This window comes from Taeniopygia guttata, chromosome 3 (genome assembly GCF_048771995.1).
Source record: "Taeniopygia guttata chromosome 3, bTaeGut7.mat, whole genome shotgun sequence".
In the NCBI taxonomy this organism is placed as follows: Eukaryota; Metazoa; Chordata; class Aves; order Passeriformes; family Estrildidae; genus Taeniopygia; species Taeniopygia guttata.
The window spans coordinates 52,588,051-52,606,401 of record NC_133027.1 but is presented as its reverse complement, the minus strand read 5'-3'; the positions used below and the strand labels follow the sequence as shown (position 1 = coordinate 52,606,401).

General features: G+C 37.0%; 1 protein-coding gene across 22 annotated transcripts in view; it reads left to right on the top strand.

The window, feature by feature from the left end:
* TRDN (triadin) overlaps positions 1-18,351 on the top strand; it is a 225,855-nt gene that overhangs the window by 15,106 nt on the left and 192,398 nt on the right. The window lies entirely within an intron of this gene.

The window sequence follows — 18,351 nt, the reverse complement described above, 5'->3', positions numbered from 1 at the left end:
TGGGGTTTTGGGTTTTTTTTGTTGGTTGGCTTTTTTTTACCAGAAGTGTTGGTATAACACTATTATAGCAGAAAATCCGTGGTAGCAGTTGAATGTGAACCCTGCCTGCCTGGGACAGATACATGACTAGATGGCTGATTGCATCCTGTGAGTTGGAACAGAACCACTACTACTTTAATCTACATTTATCTCATACTTTATTAAGTTGATGAAGATGTTATTTTCCAGTAGAAAGTGAATTCTGAGAACACTAGTTTTTGCTGATTCAAAAATGAAGGGCACAAAGCCTTTTTTTTTTGCTTTTAATCAGTAAATATGCTTGATAAAATTTTAACTTTAGTAAGAGGCACAACAACTTAAAACTAATTACCAGCAATTTTTTTTCCCACCAAGAAAATAAAAAAAGAGCTGCCCTATTATCAGATGCTCAAGCAGAATGTGAAATATATTTATCCTAAAATGCATCTCTTGTTCTAATATTGTGATTTTGTATTGATTACATAGAAGCCATGTGAAATGCTCCGGAGAATGTAATGCTGTACTCCACTGTTAGCAAACCAGATGAAGTGATGAATTTCCAGATAAGTAGAAGTGAAAATTCTCCCAACTTACTCTCTCCCTTTCTTCCCTTTCCAGACATAAGTGCAACATGTCCCTCTGCTCAGAGACACAGCTCTATGTCTATTCCTTTCATTTATCACAAGGGAGATATCAGTAAATGTGTTTTTTTTCTTTATACAGAGCTCATGCAAGAACAATCACAAGCGAAATTTTGCTAGGTCACTATATAATGTTACTCTGGAAAGAAAGGAATTTTGGAAGTTATGTGGAAAACAACTACAGATATTTGAGAATGCAGTTTCAGGAAATCTTGGCAATGTTAGCTACAAATATTGATGAGACTTCAGCATACACTTAAAATTAAAATTAAATGTGAATAAAAGTGTGCATATGCAGATATTAGTACATTGGGAAGGGGAATCAGCAATTTCACTAGAGTTAATGAATTAAGATAATTTTAACTATACTGAGAAAAGAGTGATGTAAGCTAGGATTTTATCTTAAAAACTAATTAGCAGAAAAGTCCTCTTCAGCATATCTTTACCTTTGTTTAATTCATCAATCAGGATAGGCAAATGCATTTCATACTGTGAATGCTAAGGGCAGTTTCACAAAAGAGAAAGCTAGTAAGTTGTAAAACTAACTTTTACAAAAGTGTTGCTATCCACTCTGCATTATGTCATTCTAAGTATAGATCAGAAATAACGTCACATCTGTGGAGGCTGTCAGGACTATAAAGTGGCACTGGATCTAATTTTTTTCCTAGGTCGGGGCTACACTGGTCTAACGACTTTACTTCATGCAGCTAGAAACAGTCTCTACACTAGAATCTTAAAATAATTTAAATTCATTTCCTTAATATTGTATGGAATAAAATCCTTTTGATAATTATTTAAGCTTCAATGGGATACTAAAGTGAATATTAAACTACACAACTATACAAAAGCACCGTCCCTTGCCTGGAGAAAATGAGGTTCTGGGGAGACCTTATCTCTTCCTGAAAGGAGGTTGCAGTGAGATGGGGTTCAGCCTCTTCTCCCAGGCAACAAGTGACAGGACAAGAGGAGATAGACTCTAGCTAGCTGCACCAGGGGAGGTACAGGCTGGACTTCAGGAGAATTTCTTCATGGAAAGTATTGTAATACATTGGAATGGACTGGGGGACTCTATCCCTGGAAGTGTTCAAGGAACAACTGGACATGGCAACCAGTGCCATCTTCTAGTTCAGTCAAAGTTTGAACTCGTTGATCTCAGAGATCTTAACCCTAAATGATTCTGTGATTCTGTGATTAAATTCTGGAGAATATTTTTAGTGCGTACTTGTGATGTTCTGACATCTAAATCATGCTTTATATTTTCCGCTTAATGACTGGGCTTTTTACATGAGTAACACAAAGAAGAAGTAATTGGTCCTCTCTTCATTCTCCTGGAGATGACCATATCTGGTAGGCTTCAGGACCTATGAAATTCCTCACTACTCCCTGCCAGAGCCATTTGCAGTGGGATGCCTCTCCTTCCAGTGCTGGATGGCTGCAGTGGTCCCATGTCCCCAAGTGCAAGGAAGCGGGAAGCTGAGCTGGTGCTCCCCACAGGCACACACCTCTCCAACCCACCTTCATGCCTCACTTTCCCCAACTTTTTTACTCCCATTAATCATCTTGTCTATTAAATCTTAGTTCTGCTACCTCAAATCAGTGCTACTTCAAGCAAGACAGGCAGCACAGTACTTCTTGTATTTACAGTGGTTTTGAGTTTATTTATCAAATATCAGAAATCATCATATTCTGAAATAGTTTTTCAGCATAGCAGAAATTTGTCTTAGATATTGTAAACTTCATTTAAAATTGTAACTAACCCTCTCCATTGTTCTCTCTATGGTACTGAGACATTCAGAGCTGTGAATGCAGAATATTTATTTTGAATATCATGAAGATGCAATCATTGAATCCTTGTATCTGCAGACTCTGCCACTTTCCCCTCTGTTCTTTCATCAAGATGTTTACATATTCTTGGCATTTCTCAAATGTGAATACAATTTTAACTTCCAGATGTTCTATCTTCCCCTGTAAATCCTCAGGTAGGCAGATAGCAATTACATCTTCTTTTGAAAACAGATGTACATTGGTTGTATTGGAGCAATTCTAGTGTCAGTCTTGTCCCTCCGGAGGAAGCAGCTGTTCTTCAGGTGAAACTATTTAACTAAGAACAAAAAAGTACCTTATAATATGTGTCTGTTTTCTAGCCCAGAAATCTAATTTTTAGCCAATTCCAAATGTCCCTGTTTTTCCATCATAATGCAAAGAGCAGGGAGACCTTTCCTCTTGTCCTGTACAATCTCTGCAAAAAAATTCTGCAGAAGTCTGAATTCTGGATCTTGTGGGTACATAGGACATAAAAAATAGTTATGATTATATTAGCTCCCTGTGTTAAAATTAGAAAGAAGTAGTGAAATAAAAGCTTGTAAGTCCTTAAAACAGTCTCTGGATTTTCTTCCCACCCTGATTGCTCATTTTCTCAGTTTTCTAGTGAGCAGCTTGTAGTTTGCTATAATATGGAAATCAATCTCCAATTTGCAAAAAAACCCAACCAACCAACCAAGCAACCAACTCAAAAAACACTAATAGGTTTCTTCTTTTTCACAAAAGCACATCTCAAAATAAAGAAAATATATAAAGTGTTCTAAAAAATTGAATGTTTACAAAAGCCTGTGAAGTCCCGGTTGTACTCGATGCTCTCTTCTCTTCTCTTCTCTTCTCTTCTCTTCTCTTCTCTTCTCTTCTCTTCTCTTCTCTTCTCTTCTCTTCTCTTCTCTTCTCTTCTCTTCTCTTCTCTTCTCTTCTCTTCTCTTCTCTTCTCTTCTCTTCTCTTCTCTTCTCTTCTCTTCTCTTCTCTTCTCTTCTCTTCTCTTCTCTTCTCTTCTCTTCTCTTCTCTTCTCTTCTCTTCTCTTCTCTCCTCTCCTCTCCTCTCCTCTCCTCTTCTCTCTTCCCTTCCCTTCCCTTCCCTTCCCTTCCCTTCCCTTCCCTTCCCTTCCCTTCCCTTCCCTTCCCTTCCCTTCCCTTCCCTTCCCTTCCCTTCCCTTCCCTTCCCTTCCCTTCCCTTCCCTTCCCTTCCCTTCCCTTCCCTTCCCTTCCCTTCCCTTCCCTTCCCTTCCCTTCCCTTCCCTTCCCTTCCCTTCCCTTCCCTTCCCTTCCCTTCCCTTCCCTTCCCTTCCCTTCCCTTCCCTTCCCTTCCCTTCCCTTCCCTTCCCTTCCCTTCCCTTCCCTTCCCTTCCCTTCCCTTCCCTTCCCTTCCCTTCCCTTCCCTTCCCTTCCCTTCCCTTCCCTTCCCTTCCCTTCCCTTCCCTTCCCTTCCCTTCCCTTCCCTTCCCTTCCCTTCCCTTCCCTTCCCTTCCCTTCCCTTCCCTTCCCTTCCCTTCCCTTCCCTTCCCTCCCCTTCCCTCCCCTTCCCTCCCCTTCCCTCCCCTTCTCTCTGTTGTTCAGGCTCAGCTGTATGTGAGACTGATCTCTTATTGTCACATAAAGACATTTTAGATTTTCTCCACTTTCCTGCAAGAAGTATCCTGCCTGTTCAGGTCCTGAGGAGTGCACAGGATGCTGTGCAGTATGCAAGTTCTTTAAGATTATCCTATACAGTTTATTTCACACTTCCTGCATGACACTCGGCTTAAGGTCTAAACAAAGCACTATCTTAAGCAAACAAAATATCCCAAACCAAGCAAAATACAAAAAATAACCCCAAACACACCAAACCAAAAAACCACAAACCAAACTAGGAAAAATAATTAGTACAATGTCTTAAGACCTTCCTTTATTTCATACTGTGAATGCTACTAATTATTACTCCTTCAATTGCATTAAATACATCTTGTGTGTTTTCTTGTCTTCCACTGTAATAATTCAATACCATTGTGAATGCATTGTACTTCTGGGGGCATGGATTGTGTTAGTGAGAGGAAGATTATCAGTTACATGACCATAACAATATAGGAAATGTAAGCTGTAAGGCTGAAATATTGACTGTTAAAGTAACTGTTAATTTTCAGAAGATGTGAAAGTATGCATTTTTTTATTTATTAACACATTATTACAGTTGAAGCTGCACTCTATTGATATAATGGAAAAGGAAATTAATAAAGAAAGGCTAGATGATTAATAGGCCTTTGACTAGAATATAATAGCCAGCAAAATCTTGCAAACATGTAGGCAGAATAACTAAGTCACTCTCAGAAGCTTTATTAAAAATTTAGAAAAGACCATCAACTTCTGCTGCAAAGGACATCTCTATGTCTTTTCATTATACCGGCAAAGTCAAGAGTTGAAACTGCTGTACTAATTCTAAAGAAATATCAGACAATTGTTTGAAAGTTTCCTGAAATTAGAAGGTAGCAGTAGCTTAGGTATACTTAAAATCCAAGCAGGAAGTGTTCAAGAAACTTTTCACACATGCTGAAAGTGTAGAAAAACCTTAAAATAAACTTGAAGGAGACAACTACACTCATGGGACGCTTGTGTTATGTTTAGTGTGGAGGAGCATTAAGACAGAAGTTAGGAGATTTCCATTGCTTTTTTTCTTCAGAATGAAATAATATGGCCTTGCAAAGAGTGTGATCTAGAGTGAAGATGAATATTAGAAGACTAGGGGCAACTAAATCCAGATTTGAAAATCTATAAAAATACACAAAATAGAAATCCACAATTTGAATATGACTTGAGACTATGTGAAGATTTACTAAATAAGAGAACATTGTGCTTATATGGACATGTTTGAGCATAATTAGAAACCTTATGAACACAGGACAGGTTGTTTGGAAAACAATACCAGCTACTATCTCTATTTCATCTCTATGAAACAAAAGGGATTTTCTGTCAGATGGAAACCATTGGGACAAAATTAGGACAAACATGCATAAATATCCTGATTGAACTTCAGGCATAGTTATGCAATTTTGTTCTTTTCTTCCCCTGTCCCACCAACAGTCAGAGAGCAAAGCAGAAAATAACAAAGGTCAAGGCAAGATGCCAGGAACATTATAGAGGGCCTGCAAGTGTCTGATGTTCGTGCAAGGAGCTCAAGCTGGGTGGAAACTTTACAGCACCTGCTGTTGCTGTGGGCTAGGAATACTGGAGCAATACGGATGTGCTCTACAGAGAATGTGGGGAGGTGTTACAGCTCATGAAGCATGGCTGAATGTTTTTGTGATGACTTTGTGCATGTTTACAGCAGATGCTAAAGATTAGTTGATTTAGAATCCATGGGAGGTAATAAGGAAACTATCATTCCAACCAGGTCAAAATTTTTTCTTGATGTAGCTCACTTTCAGTTCCAGCTAGCAATAATAATATTGAATGGCCTCCTCAAGATGGTGGCTTTTTTTAACTTGAAAAAAATATTTTCAACTGTACTGAGGCAAAGCTTTAACATTATGAAAGCTTTCAGGACTGATCATGTCCTTAAAAACAAGTGGAAAGGTTTTCTTCTCTTCTAAGATGCATCACTGAGTTCTGAGGACTGCTCTGCTGAAGTCTTCTTACATGCTAATTAGTTTTCCACTGCCAAATTAGGCTGAACCCTATGTTCAACATTACAAATCACTCACAGGAATTGCAAGAGCTATGTACTTCAAAAAATTCAGATTCCAAATATATAAGGAAATGGATTCCCCATCCATACATAGGGCAGAGAGTTGCCCAGAAAGAGGAACTCAGACATTTCAACAGTTTTTTTTTTTTAATTTTTATGCCAATGCTGACTAGAAAAGTGCAATGAGAGTAAATAAAATTATTGATAAAATTGCAAAATTTTATGCTGTTGAAGACTTTAGAGCACAACCCTTATGAGCATCTGAGGGAACTGGGGTGATTTAGCCTTGAGAAAAGGAGGCTTAGGGGAGACCTTAGTGCTCTTTACAAACACCTGAAAGGAAGCTGTAGCCAGGTGGGGTTTGGTCTCTTCTCCCATGTAAAAAGCAATGGGATGAGAGGAAATGGACTTAAGCTTTGCCAGATGAGATTTAGGTTGGATATTAGGAAAAAATTTCTTCATGGAGAGAGAGGTTAAGTACTGGCTCAGAGAAATGGTGGTCTTTAAAATGGTGGTCTCTAAATTCCTGGAGGTCTTTAAATAATGTGGTGCTAGGGAACACAGTCTCATGATGGCCCTGGCAGTCCTCAGACTTAATGGCTGGGCTCTGGATAATCTTAAAAGTCTCACATAGTAAATCTCTATCCCCTTATAATAAATGGGTTTTGGGACCTGGTATCCAGGCCACATATATCCCTAAATCAACCTTTAGGCTATTCAATATGTTTCTAAGGAAATCTCTTGCTTTTTTTCTTTTTTGTAGTGTAACAGTGTGCAAATCATCAATATTATATGTTCTCTGGACTTAGGTATGGGTACAGGACAGATTCATTAATAGACTAATTTGTTGTTAATTCACTTGTGGCTAAAACTCAGGTGTTGCTAACAATTTCTAAAACCAAGTCATGACCTCATTCTGCAGATTGATTTGGGCTGTCAGGAGGAAGGATGCAGAGAATGGATACAGTTACTGAAGGAATTTTGGTTTTTCCTCGGGTAGCATTCAAAGAATACTAAATTTTCTTGGGTTTTTTCAGTGTGTACATGAGGTTCTACAAAAACATCTGCATAGGGAGAAAAAGAGAAAAGGTACGTAAGGTTCTGTACTTGTACATGATTATGTAGTGAAAAGTTTTTCACATATTCCAAAACTTGGTCAGAGTATAATCCTGAGTAAAATGGATTAAAATATGGCTAAATTAGAGTAGCTGGTTCGGGAATGGGTCTCAACAGTTTCAAAAATATCCCATTTATCCAGATTACATAATACTGATTTGAAATAAAGTTTTCTTCTAAAATATGATTATCTGACATAAGATTCTATTAAATAAATCTTTGGAAAATAATGTAAGGACTTCTCAGTTCTTGAGGATTTCAAAATACATGTTAGATGACAGGCGTGTTGTGAATATGATGAACCTCAACAAAGGTCAACTGTTCTCACTGTGACAGCATATCCTACATGTCTCAGCTGCCCTTAGAGATCATGCCTTTTTCCAAATAAAGATTAGAGATGAATTATACTATTCATTTAGTCTATCAAGGTTGTACTTCCACTTCAAATTACAATTTTAGGAATTGTTATTGCAAAAATAAAATTACGAAACACACCAATAATTTTTACCTAAACACTGATTTCTATTCCTCTGTGTCAGTTTAAGATCCCTCTTGTGTCTTAGAATTGAAGGAATATTTTGCAAAGGATTTTTTCAGACCAAAAACAGAAGAAAAAAAAATAAACCAACCCAAACCCAAGGCCTTCAGATGAACCATTTCTATGGTTGCCACTGCTTCCTAGAATTCTTTTCTTAGAGGAATACACTGAATACAAAAAGCATGTCAGAAATAATTTGGGGTTTGTATTTTGATAGGAAAATAACTTTAAAATCAAGTTTCAGAAAACCTATTTTCCCTAGTATTTTAGCCCTATGTAGTGGACTTGCCCTTAGCTATTCTGTAAGTATACAAATGGACCACTCCTGCATTTATTTGAAAATAACTCCCTGACAGAAGATAGACCTTAGTTCATCTGTTTACTATAGCTAACTACTGCCTTTTGGGAAATTGGTTATCCTGTTTTGTAAGCAACATAAGTTTTCTTCAGCAGCTCGCTTTCAGTTTTCTCTCTCACTGACAGGATGACCTATAATGTAGCTGCAAATTGCCATTTACAGGTGAGATCTAACAGTCACATATATGGCTAACTTGCCACAAGCACTTTTTTTAGTTTTCCCCTTCTGTCAGATGAGAATTTTTTGTTCCAATTTTTAGCAAAGTTCTCTGTCTCTCTCTCTCACTCTTCCCCCCCACTCCCCCCCCGTATGTATATATATGTACTATGTAATTTACCATTGCCATTTTGCCATTTCTGTTTTTTTACCTTCATCTTCTGTCTCTGGTAAATGATCTGTAACCAAGTTTCTTCAATAGGACTTATGAGTATATGCATTCAAACTATGCATGTGTTGCACTCCATATTTGAGTGCTGCATTGACTGGGTTGCTTCATATGGAAAACTTGTCAGACTTGCACCATAACTTGCAGAGAGTATAATTAATTATTGTTAGAACTACTTTTGTTTTCAGAGTCTGTAAATGCAAGTACATTAAGGCATATAAAATTGGTCCATTCTTCACGGTCATGTTAGCTTGGAATAAAAGAAATCAAGCAAATAATCATATTAAATATTACTCAATACACTTATTTGTGAGAAAATTGACAGAAAATCCTTCCATCAGAGGAAGCACATATAGAGAGTTACTTTACACTGGTAGACTTGTCCAGAGTGAAGATAAGTGTGTGGAACCTACTATTTACTCTAGTAAGTTTATTTATAAAGACTGTCATCATTTTGCAGATGAGAACAGATTAACTTTTTTTCAACAATAAAAAATAAGTCAATGCTTTTTTTCTAATACCTTCTGAGTATATCAAGGATGTGTAGAGTTGAGTTTCCAAAATCTAATAACAAGGGGACTGCACACAGTGCTCTTGCTTCAGAAGGTCTACTGCTATTTAGAGATAAATGGCAATCATTTTTCTTCAACTTTCATTTTGACATTTTAAAAGATAAGATGTACCTCTCAGCTTATATCAACTCAGAAGTATGTCTAAATATCCCTTTGGCATCTCTTTCTGAAATGTCAGATTGCTAGAATGAACAGGAAGGTAAAGCTTTTTACTGTTTCAGAGCACCAATTTATTTCCAAAGAAAGGAAAGTATTACTACTGATCAATAAAAAAATTCAGATGTGAAACCAAACAAATAATAGATTTTTTTCAGGCTGCTGCTTGTTTAGGACTGAGTGTTCAGAATTCAGTTGCATTCTTATCTCATTTGCATGCTGAGAAGCTAGAAATTAAACAATTGATTTTATAAAGAATCTCATTTCTAAGACAATGCTAAAAACATATCAAACTGAAGAGATACTTAAAAGAGAAAAATGTAAATTACCAACTTTCAGGTCATGAAAAGGTGAAATCTGGTGCTTTTTGGAAAGGAAGCAGCTCAGTGTCTCTTTTCCTTATCCTAGTATCTAGTTTAAACTGCAGTGAATTACATTTCTCTTTTTATTATCAACTGCACATCCTCCAGTTTTGATTTTATAAAATAATCTATCCTATTTTTATTATTATTCATTCCTGTGGTCTGCTCATGTCTCAAGAAATTATTGCAAAAAACTATACAGTTGTAATTAAAATCTGTAAAATTTCCCAATAAAACATAATCTTTTAAACCTGGTCTTCAGGTCTTTCCTTACTATTATTTCTAAAATAATTTCAGGTATGAATCATTGCAGATAGGTTCACAACACAATCAGTCATATAAGACTAACAGCACAGATCTTTTAATTATTGCTAATGCTTTCTTTGTCAGGTACTACAGTAACCAGAATTATGTAAAAAGCATGCTGAAATGCATATGCACATAGGAAACAATCCCACAGAGAAGAAGGTTAAAGCTCATATCAGTCTAATGTTCTTTAGAAGCAATTTTGGGATGAAGACATTTTCACACTTCCCTGCTAAGTTGAGACAAGATTTCTTCTGCTTAATTTGAAGCGTCAGTCAATGCTCTACTAGAGTATGAAATTCAAACATGTAAGGAAAGATAAAAATTCAGCTCCAAATTTCTGAAGTTCAACTTTTAGTGTGATTTAGGGTTCATTTTGTATGAACTTTCAATGGGATGTGGACATCTAAATCCTTCAGATATCTGCTGACCTAACCAGGCCCTCTGAAGACAAAAAGTGTATCAGCTGAGAGGGAGTTAACTTATTTTACTGCTGATTGTATTTTAAAGCACAGTGTAATTTAGGTCTGTCTGAAACTGGTTTTCACTTCCCCTCCTTGAAGTTCTCAGATTGCTTCAAGATATCTGTACAAATATGTAGATCTTCATATGTAATTGATCTAATTGTACATTTCGTATTTTGGCTTATTCCAGAACAAGCAATAGTAGCTAGTATTAATATTTCTTCAATAGGACCCAGTGATGCATTCCTAAAAAATCAAGTTTCTTTCCTGCAGGAGCAAAGAGGCCTTTTTGCCGTTATATATACTTTTTCCTTTCCAAAATCTTCCAGTGATATTTTTTATCAGTTACACTGGTTGCTAGGACAAATTGATTTTCCCAGCTGCGCTTCCCAGAATTTCTTTTCTACTACCCCATTCCATTCTCTGAGATTTTCTAGACAAACCATGCTCTATTGCTACTACTTGAATTTCTCTCCTTGTTCAGTAGGGAAGTGAAGTCCAGATTGCCCTCAGGGAATTCTGACTCCTTTTGTACAGCAAAAGTCCAAATCTATCATTTGAATCTGCATGGCACATATGTCAACTTCTTATGTGAGGTACAACCAATCTTTTATATACACAAATGGCTTTTTAAGGCAATATTTGCAGCTATCCTCAGGGAAAAAAATATTAGATACATGCATTCAAATAATTTTAGCAGATGAAAAATGAAGGTTTGAAAGTATCTTGTCTTTTTCAGCAGCCACCGTTGGGGAAAAAAGTTTTGTTTTAAATGCTTAGACTCTGCCCTGCCGATATACTTGCTCAGCATTCAGGGAAATGAAATAAAGAAAATTCCTGAGTCAGAGATTATATCTTCATATTGAAAAGTCCTTATTCCTTACATGCAGTTGTCCAGTCCCTACTGCAACCTGGTTGTACAACACTGAAAAGCAATTTTCTGACCATACAGCTATGGATGCTTTCTAGTTAGCATTAGTTATTTTCTACTGAGATCCTTTACTTTTTTCCACATGGCCCGTGGGAGTGTACTGTATCTGTACAGGGTTTTCATGGCAAGATTTTGGTAGTGAAGGAGGATACAGAGGCGGTTCCTGGATGAAGTTGCCAGAAACTTCCCTCCTGTTTGACAGACCAAATATCTGATGGCCCAAAGATGGACCCAACACTGGCAAAGACAGATTCCATCATGATGACAGTAGCACCTCTGAGATAAAATATTTAGAAAGGGGAGAAATAAAAAAAAAAACCAACTTCAGCCAGAGAAAGGAGAGAGAATAAGTGAGAGGAACAGCTCTGCAGACTGCAAGGTCAATGAAGGAGAAGGTGTCCCAGACACCTGCAGCCCATGGTAAGGCAGGCTGGCTCCCTGCAGTCCTGCAGGGGAACAGATCTTCACCTGCAGCCCCTGTAGGACTCCACACCAGAGCAGGTATGTGCCCACAGGAGGCTGTGAGCCCATGGGAATCCCATGCTTGAGCTCCTGGCAGAAATGCGACCCTCTGGGGAATCAGTGTTGGAGCAGCCTTTTCCTGAAGGACTGCATCCCAGACAAGGGACTCACCCTAGAGCAGTTTGTGAAGAACTACAGCCCATGGGAAGGCCTCAGGTTGGAGAAGTTAATGGAAGATTGTCTCCTATGGGAGAGACACCATGCTTGGAGAAGTGGAAGAGTGTGAGTCCTCCCTCTGAGGAAAAAATGTGGCAGATACAACATGTAATGAACTGACTGACCACAACCCCCATTCCCTCTCCCCCTGAACCTCTGCAGGGAGGATGCAGAGGAAATTTGAAATTAAATTAAGGGAATAGTTGAAAGATTTAGATTATATTTCTGATTACCAATTCTGATTGATTCAACTAATTTCCCTAAGTCCAGTCTGTTTTGACCATGGTGATAACTGGTGCCTGATTTCTTCCTGTTCCTATCTCAACCCATGTGCCATTTCTTACATTTTCTATCCTCTGTCCATGGAAGGAGAGGAGTATTGCGGCTTTGGGGAGCATCTGACATCCAGCCAGGGTCAATCCCCCACAGTACCCTAAGAAAACATAATTATTACAATCCCAAAATATGTCACATATTAGTATACAGCATTAAGAGTTTCTAGTTTTCACCCCATAGCAGTGCTATTAGTATTATTTACTGATACTGTATGAAGTACACAGTTTCTCTGGACTTGATAATGAAATGGCTTGATAGAATGTATCTTTTCTTTTAAAAGCTGCTTATTGAAATCTATGAAATGAAAAGATAGGTGTACATAATTTCTTGGACAATGAATAGAAAGATTAATGCTATCTACTTCCTGAAATTATCAGATGTTCTGTATTGATCAAAAATAAAACCAATACAGATATAATAACAGAAAAGGAAATTAAAAACGTACAGAGCGCCAACCACCATAATAATTATAAGTGCATTTTCTGAATCCAATCATTCAGCTAATTTTCATATTCTATCTTTTCCATATTCCATAACCTCTATTCTATTTCTTTTGTCATGTAGAATTGGTTGCTGCATAATCTCCAGGCCTGCTTTCTGCATTTCACAAAGATTATTACATTTTTATAACTATCAGTCACTGATAAATCTGCATATGTTCTCTCATATACAGTCCCACACACAGCTTTCTAAGACTCTAGTCTACAGCAAAACTACCTTAAGTTCTGAGAAGCTATGAATATACACAGGAGTTGAGAGCTTTTTTTCTCTTTGCACTTTAATTATATAAACAGTAAGGCAACACTTTGATACATTGTGTAACAAATTTAAAAGTGCAAATTCTGGTATCAGTTGTGAAACTCCATTTATTTATTTTTCCATTCAGGTATTCCAGTGTCCTTTGCTCAGTCATATATACAGAGATATAATTTGATATGAAAGAGAACAAATTGCTGAATGTCTGTAATTTCAAGAGAATATTTCTGCTGCACCTCTAAATAAACTTTTTAAAATAAACTTTTCATAAAATTTTCACAGTTCTGCTCAAAAGCTTGTAGAAGCTTGTTCATGCTCAGAAGTCCTACACTAATTGCCCATCACCCATTTCTGGGCTGCACTGTGGATTCTTTTCCTACTCATAATCTGTTGCAGATAACAGTGAGAGAGAGAAGCTTTCAAAGATAAGATAAATTTGCCTATTTAAGTTGTCTTTCCCTGTTTTTATCTCTTTCTTTGTGTTATAAAAGGTCTTGTATGTATATTTCCTTGTATGTCCAATAGAAAGCATGATCTGTGTTAGTGGATCTAGCTGAGTTTCTAACCTATTGAAGTTTGCCGGGGCTACAGATCTTCCACAGAAAATGGTTTTAAATCCACTTTAATTGCATCCTTTAGCAATATTTGGAGGAGATAAAAAGTTTTTGACCAGCTGCAGTGATCTTGCTTTTTCTTTTCTGAAATATTCTGCACTCTGTTGGTTGTTGTCCAGTATCTGCATTTTTGGCCCCTTGTGCTGGCCAGATAAGATGACAGAGGCTCTCTATTCACTGCATACAGTGGGTCTTGAAGGTCTCTCTTATCTCTGCTCAGCATTTTGTTTTCACATAAATATATAAACAAGACAAAAAAGCATTAAAAAGATCATGAGGTTGCTTAAGGAAAAAATATTACTAATATTTTATTGTAAGGTACTAATTATTGACCACGGAAAAAAATTCTGTCTTTTCATTCTGTTCATATAAGCCAAGGAAGAAGTAACCCTAGCAGAGAGAAACAGGAGTATGTCACAGTAAGGCATAAGTATCACCTCAACAACAGGTGTAGGTGTAATCCTTTCTTGTGGTAGAAATTATTTTCCTTAGGTGGGGAAAGAGTGATTATTGTGATGCCTGCAGGTCTGTGGACTCATTAACTGTGATGTGCTGAGCTTGAAAAAAATGCACTAGATTATCTTATACCCATTTCTCACTTCTTCACTGAAGGGTTCTAATCCCTTGTCCTGTTCTCCATGCAGGAACCTACTTACTGTAGGCTGAGACTCCTGCCCACATGATCCCAGAAGTGCTGGGTTGATAAGGTCACTATCTTAAAGCCTAAGGCTTGAGCTGGTGCTTAACATAGACTGTCGATTTATACAGCCATTTTTTCTCTTTCCTGCTTCCTTAATTAGTATTTAAATATTCCAAGTGAAGTGGAATAGGTCAAACAGAAGCCATTAATGACCTCAATCCGGAGTATTCTATAGCCTATTTACTGTAGTGCTCATCTGGGGAGTACAACAGACACATCAAAATGTACCAGCTCTCTCATTTAGAACAGACTGCACTGAGGTTTCTCACATCCCAACTGCATTGCCCTAGCAACAATATTATTATTTAATAGTGAACCTCTTTTTTTTTAGTGTTGTGACTAGCCCTCTGCTTTTAATATGCACAGCCTTAAAAAGGCATTGGTCATTAAATATTTTACTTTTTTTTTTTGTCCTGTTGGCAGAATAAGACTGTTATGCATAAAATAGTTATCAAGTAACATAAATATAGAAAATTACTCTTTTCACCTGATGAGTCTGAACAGAATTGGTTTATTTATTCATTTTGGATGTTTAGTTTTGTTTTGTTTCATTTTTCTACTAGAGTAGTAGAAGGTGTAGCAATTGAACTGTAAAATCAAGTCTCCATCCTTAACCATGGACTCCTGTGCTTATTAAGTTTTAAGAAGATAATGCCTCAGCCCGCAAATACAAAGGGTATTTTACCTAAGCTGCGAGGACTACAAAATCACTCTGGATTCTGAAAGTCACATGGTGTTCTCCTCGAAGTTGTCACCAATTGTCAAGGTTTATTTATATTTACAAGACCTTATGGGTCTTCAGATTTTATTCTAAGTGACAACTCTGAAACCAGAGAAATAGTAAGAATCTCGGAGTTTTAGCAGTTTGGAATTTAGCAAATCAATCTGTTGATGTAAAGGTGACATTTGCGACCTGGTGAGGCAGTCTTGTGTGCATGAAAAATTGTGATGTGCAGTCAGAGGTATATATCCCTGGAGTAATCTTCTTATAGAAACATATATATATATATAACTTTTTTAAGTTCCCATCCTCATTGAGAATCAATACCAATCACAGCCCAAAGTGCCAAGAGGCTCTAGCAGACATGTGGCGGTGGATTAAAATTGGATGGCTGAAATTGTAGCAGCCTTCAGCTGCACCCTCCACTCCTGTGATGGATTTGCCTCTCCCAGAGCAGGGACAACTGATCTGCTCATGAAACTCTGATCCACTGCAATGTTAATTGAAAACAAACTGACTTGGATTCAGGCTGGCTGTAATAGGGACACAGAAATTTGTCTTGAGAGAGAAAATGTTTATTATATGGATGGCAAGGATGCCTAGAAAATTTCAGCAATCTGATTTTAACCTGCTTTTAAATGTAGAACTCAATAAGCTCCATCAGGTGATTTCAAAGAAACAAAAATGCCTGTCTTTCTCAGTCCCCCACTGGGCACCTGAAGCCTCACTGACCTCTTGGGCAGGAGTTCTGCCTAACTTTGGCACTTTTCTGAGAAAAAGGAGAATCACTGCTGGCTGGACTAATAAAAACATTGTATATACATCCCCTTTCTCTCTGTTGTCTAGCTTCATAAATATTTTTACTGAAGGCTTGCAGAAAAAGTTAGAACTGGTAGAAGGTGGACAGAAATGAGCAGAGCACCTAAATGCCCAAAAGCAAGAAAGAGGCAGAGAAAAGCATGAGGATAACACCTTGGGTACTACAGTAACAAAATGTTTGTGCAGAGAGGGAGATCATCTCAGTGCTACTGCCTCTTCATATTGGAGTCATGAAATGATGATGGTATCAATATACAATCCACCCTACATGAGATTATGCAACAGCAAACAATGTCTTTCTCAGGAATCATCAGATAAAATCCTCCAGTCAATTTTGCTTATATAGGTATCTAGGGACATAAAAATCTAATTTCTATTTGCTTTAGGACATCCTGTCTGGGTTTTATTTTTCAGGCAGTTCCAAAGTTACTGTCCTGTAGATTTTGCCTGCCAGTCCTGTGAGGATGTTTTGGATAATGCAAAGCATTGAAAACAATGCTGGAGATCTTTCTTAGGCACCTGTATCAGGAACCTCCAGCAGTATAACAATATTTTCCTAGCTTGACTTCCAGTCAAATTTGAATCAATACCTGTTCATTCACACTTTAATGAATGCCACAACAGCAATTTCTTTGTATAACATCCTGAGTTTTTAAAGGGAAATCTGACTGGACTACATCAAAAGCCAAAAACTTGTCATAGATAACCTTCTAGCATACTTGAGGTCTGTCTCTGCAGCATTGTTCTGATTGACAAATCACCAGTTACTATTTTCTTCACCAAAGACAAATAGTGGTCTGAGTTTGAAAAGTTAGGTATATTAAATAGTAAGGAACTATTGGTAGACAGCAACAAACTTAGAGGAACGACCTTTGACTGGTAATTATAAGTCTGTATCTGTATACACGCATAGAGTTTTAATTGTTTGTATTATAACTGCAAATATCTGCCACTAGGATGTCCTTGAAGACCTGCTGTGGTGCTAATCGGATTTGTCAAGATGAGACAGTACCTTTCTATTCTCTCTCACACATCATAAACTCTGACTGATATCCCCAAGGGGAAAAAATGCATAATGTGTCATTTATGACCTGTTACATGCACAAATTACTTGCATCGTGTATGCAGTAGGATAACAAAATGCTACTGATTTTGAGTTTGACTTAGGAAGCTGATCTTTATTCTTAGTTGTCACTTGACAGATTTTTCCTCCCGCTGCGAGTTGTTTGATCTAAAATTTTTTTTTTGGAGAAATGGAAGCAGTGATGGTTTTATAATATTTTTTTTAAATTGTATATATTCTATCTAGATGATAGACATTGTTTATAAGCAGAATAAATATTCTATAAATAAGAATAAATTTTAAATAAGTAACAAATAATATACCAATCTTGTTTTGCTTTTACAATTCTGCTGTGAGCTCTAAGATGCTTGTGCAGAAGCAAAATTAAAAGGCAGAGCTAAGGCAACTACTCATTAATACAATGCACTGCATAACAAAATAAGAAAATAAAGAATTCTAGAACAGATTACGATGTGAATTTGAAAACTCAACAGGTATGACAGGTTAAGAATTAGGGAACCTCTTCCACCAAAATTATCCTTCCCAATTTTATATGTTTTTGTCAAATGCATAAAGGAGCATTTCACTATCACGTCAGGATACGGTTTTAACTTTCTACAGGAAATGAACAAAACCAGTATTCATTAGCATAAGGATCAGAAGATTTTTTTGGGCAAAATAGGAAGGAAAAATGTATGTATATATGGTAATACTAGTGATTTTATCCTTTCTTCATTTATTTCTTTAAGAATATAAATGTGGTTCTCAAAGAGAGTCTAAATAGAGGTTGTGACAGTAAATATTGGAAAGTCTTCAACAGCTTGTACCTTAGCTCCAGCAAAAATTTCTCAGTGCCTATTTGTCATTTTTTATGTCAAAAGTGAAATTGAATCTGCTTACCTTCATACAGAGCAACTCTGTCACACAGAAAATATCTTTTATAGGTTTTATCAACTGTGACAAGCAAACAGCAAGCAAAAAGCAAAGATCTCCACAAACCATGTGTCACCTGATTCCTTGAAATTTTAGATGTCTGTATGAGCAAGGGTCCCTTAAACCATTGAAATTAATTTATGCAAGACGATGCCAACAACCAGACCAACAACACAGTAGTATATATTTGAAGATTTGAACTGTAACATACAAGAAGATATTGTAAACTAAGTGAAGATACTGTGGTCTTCTACTAATTTGAACTGTGGTGTTCGGAATACTTTTACTATTGTTATTGTATATAATGGAAAAAATTTCCCTCCCTAGAGTGTTTAGGTTATCAAAATGTATTTTATGAAGAAGATTAAGTTGAGAGCTTTCAAGTATGGTTAGGTTTCAGT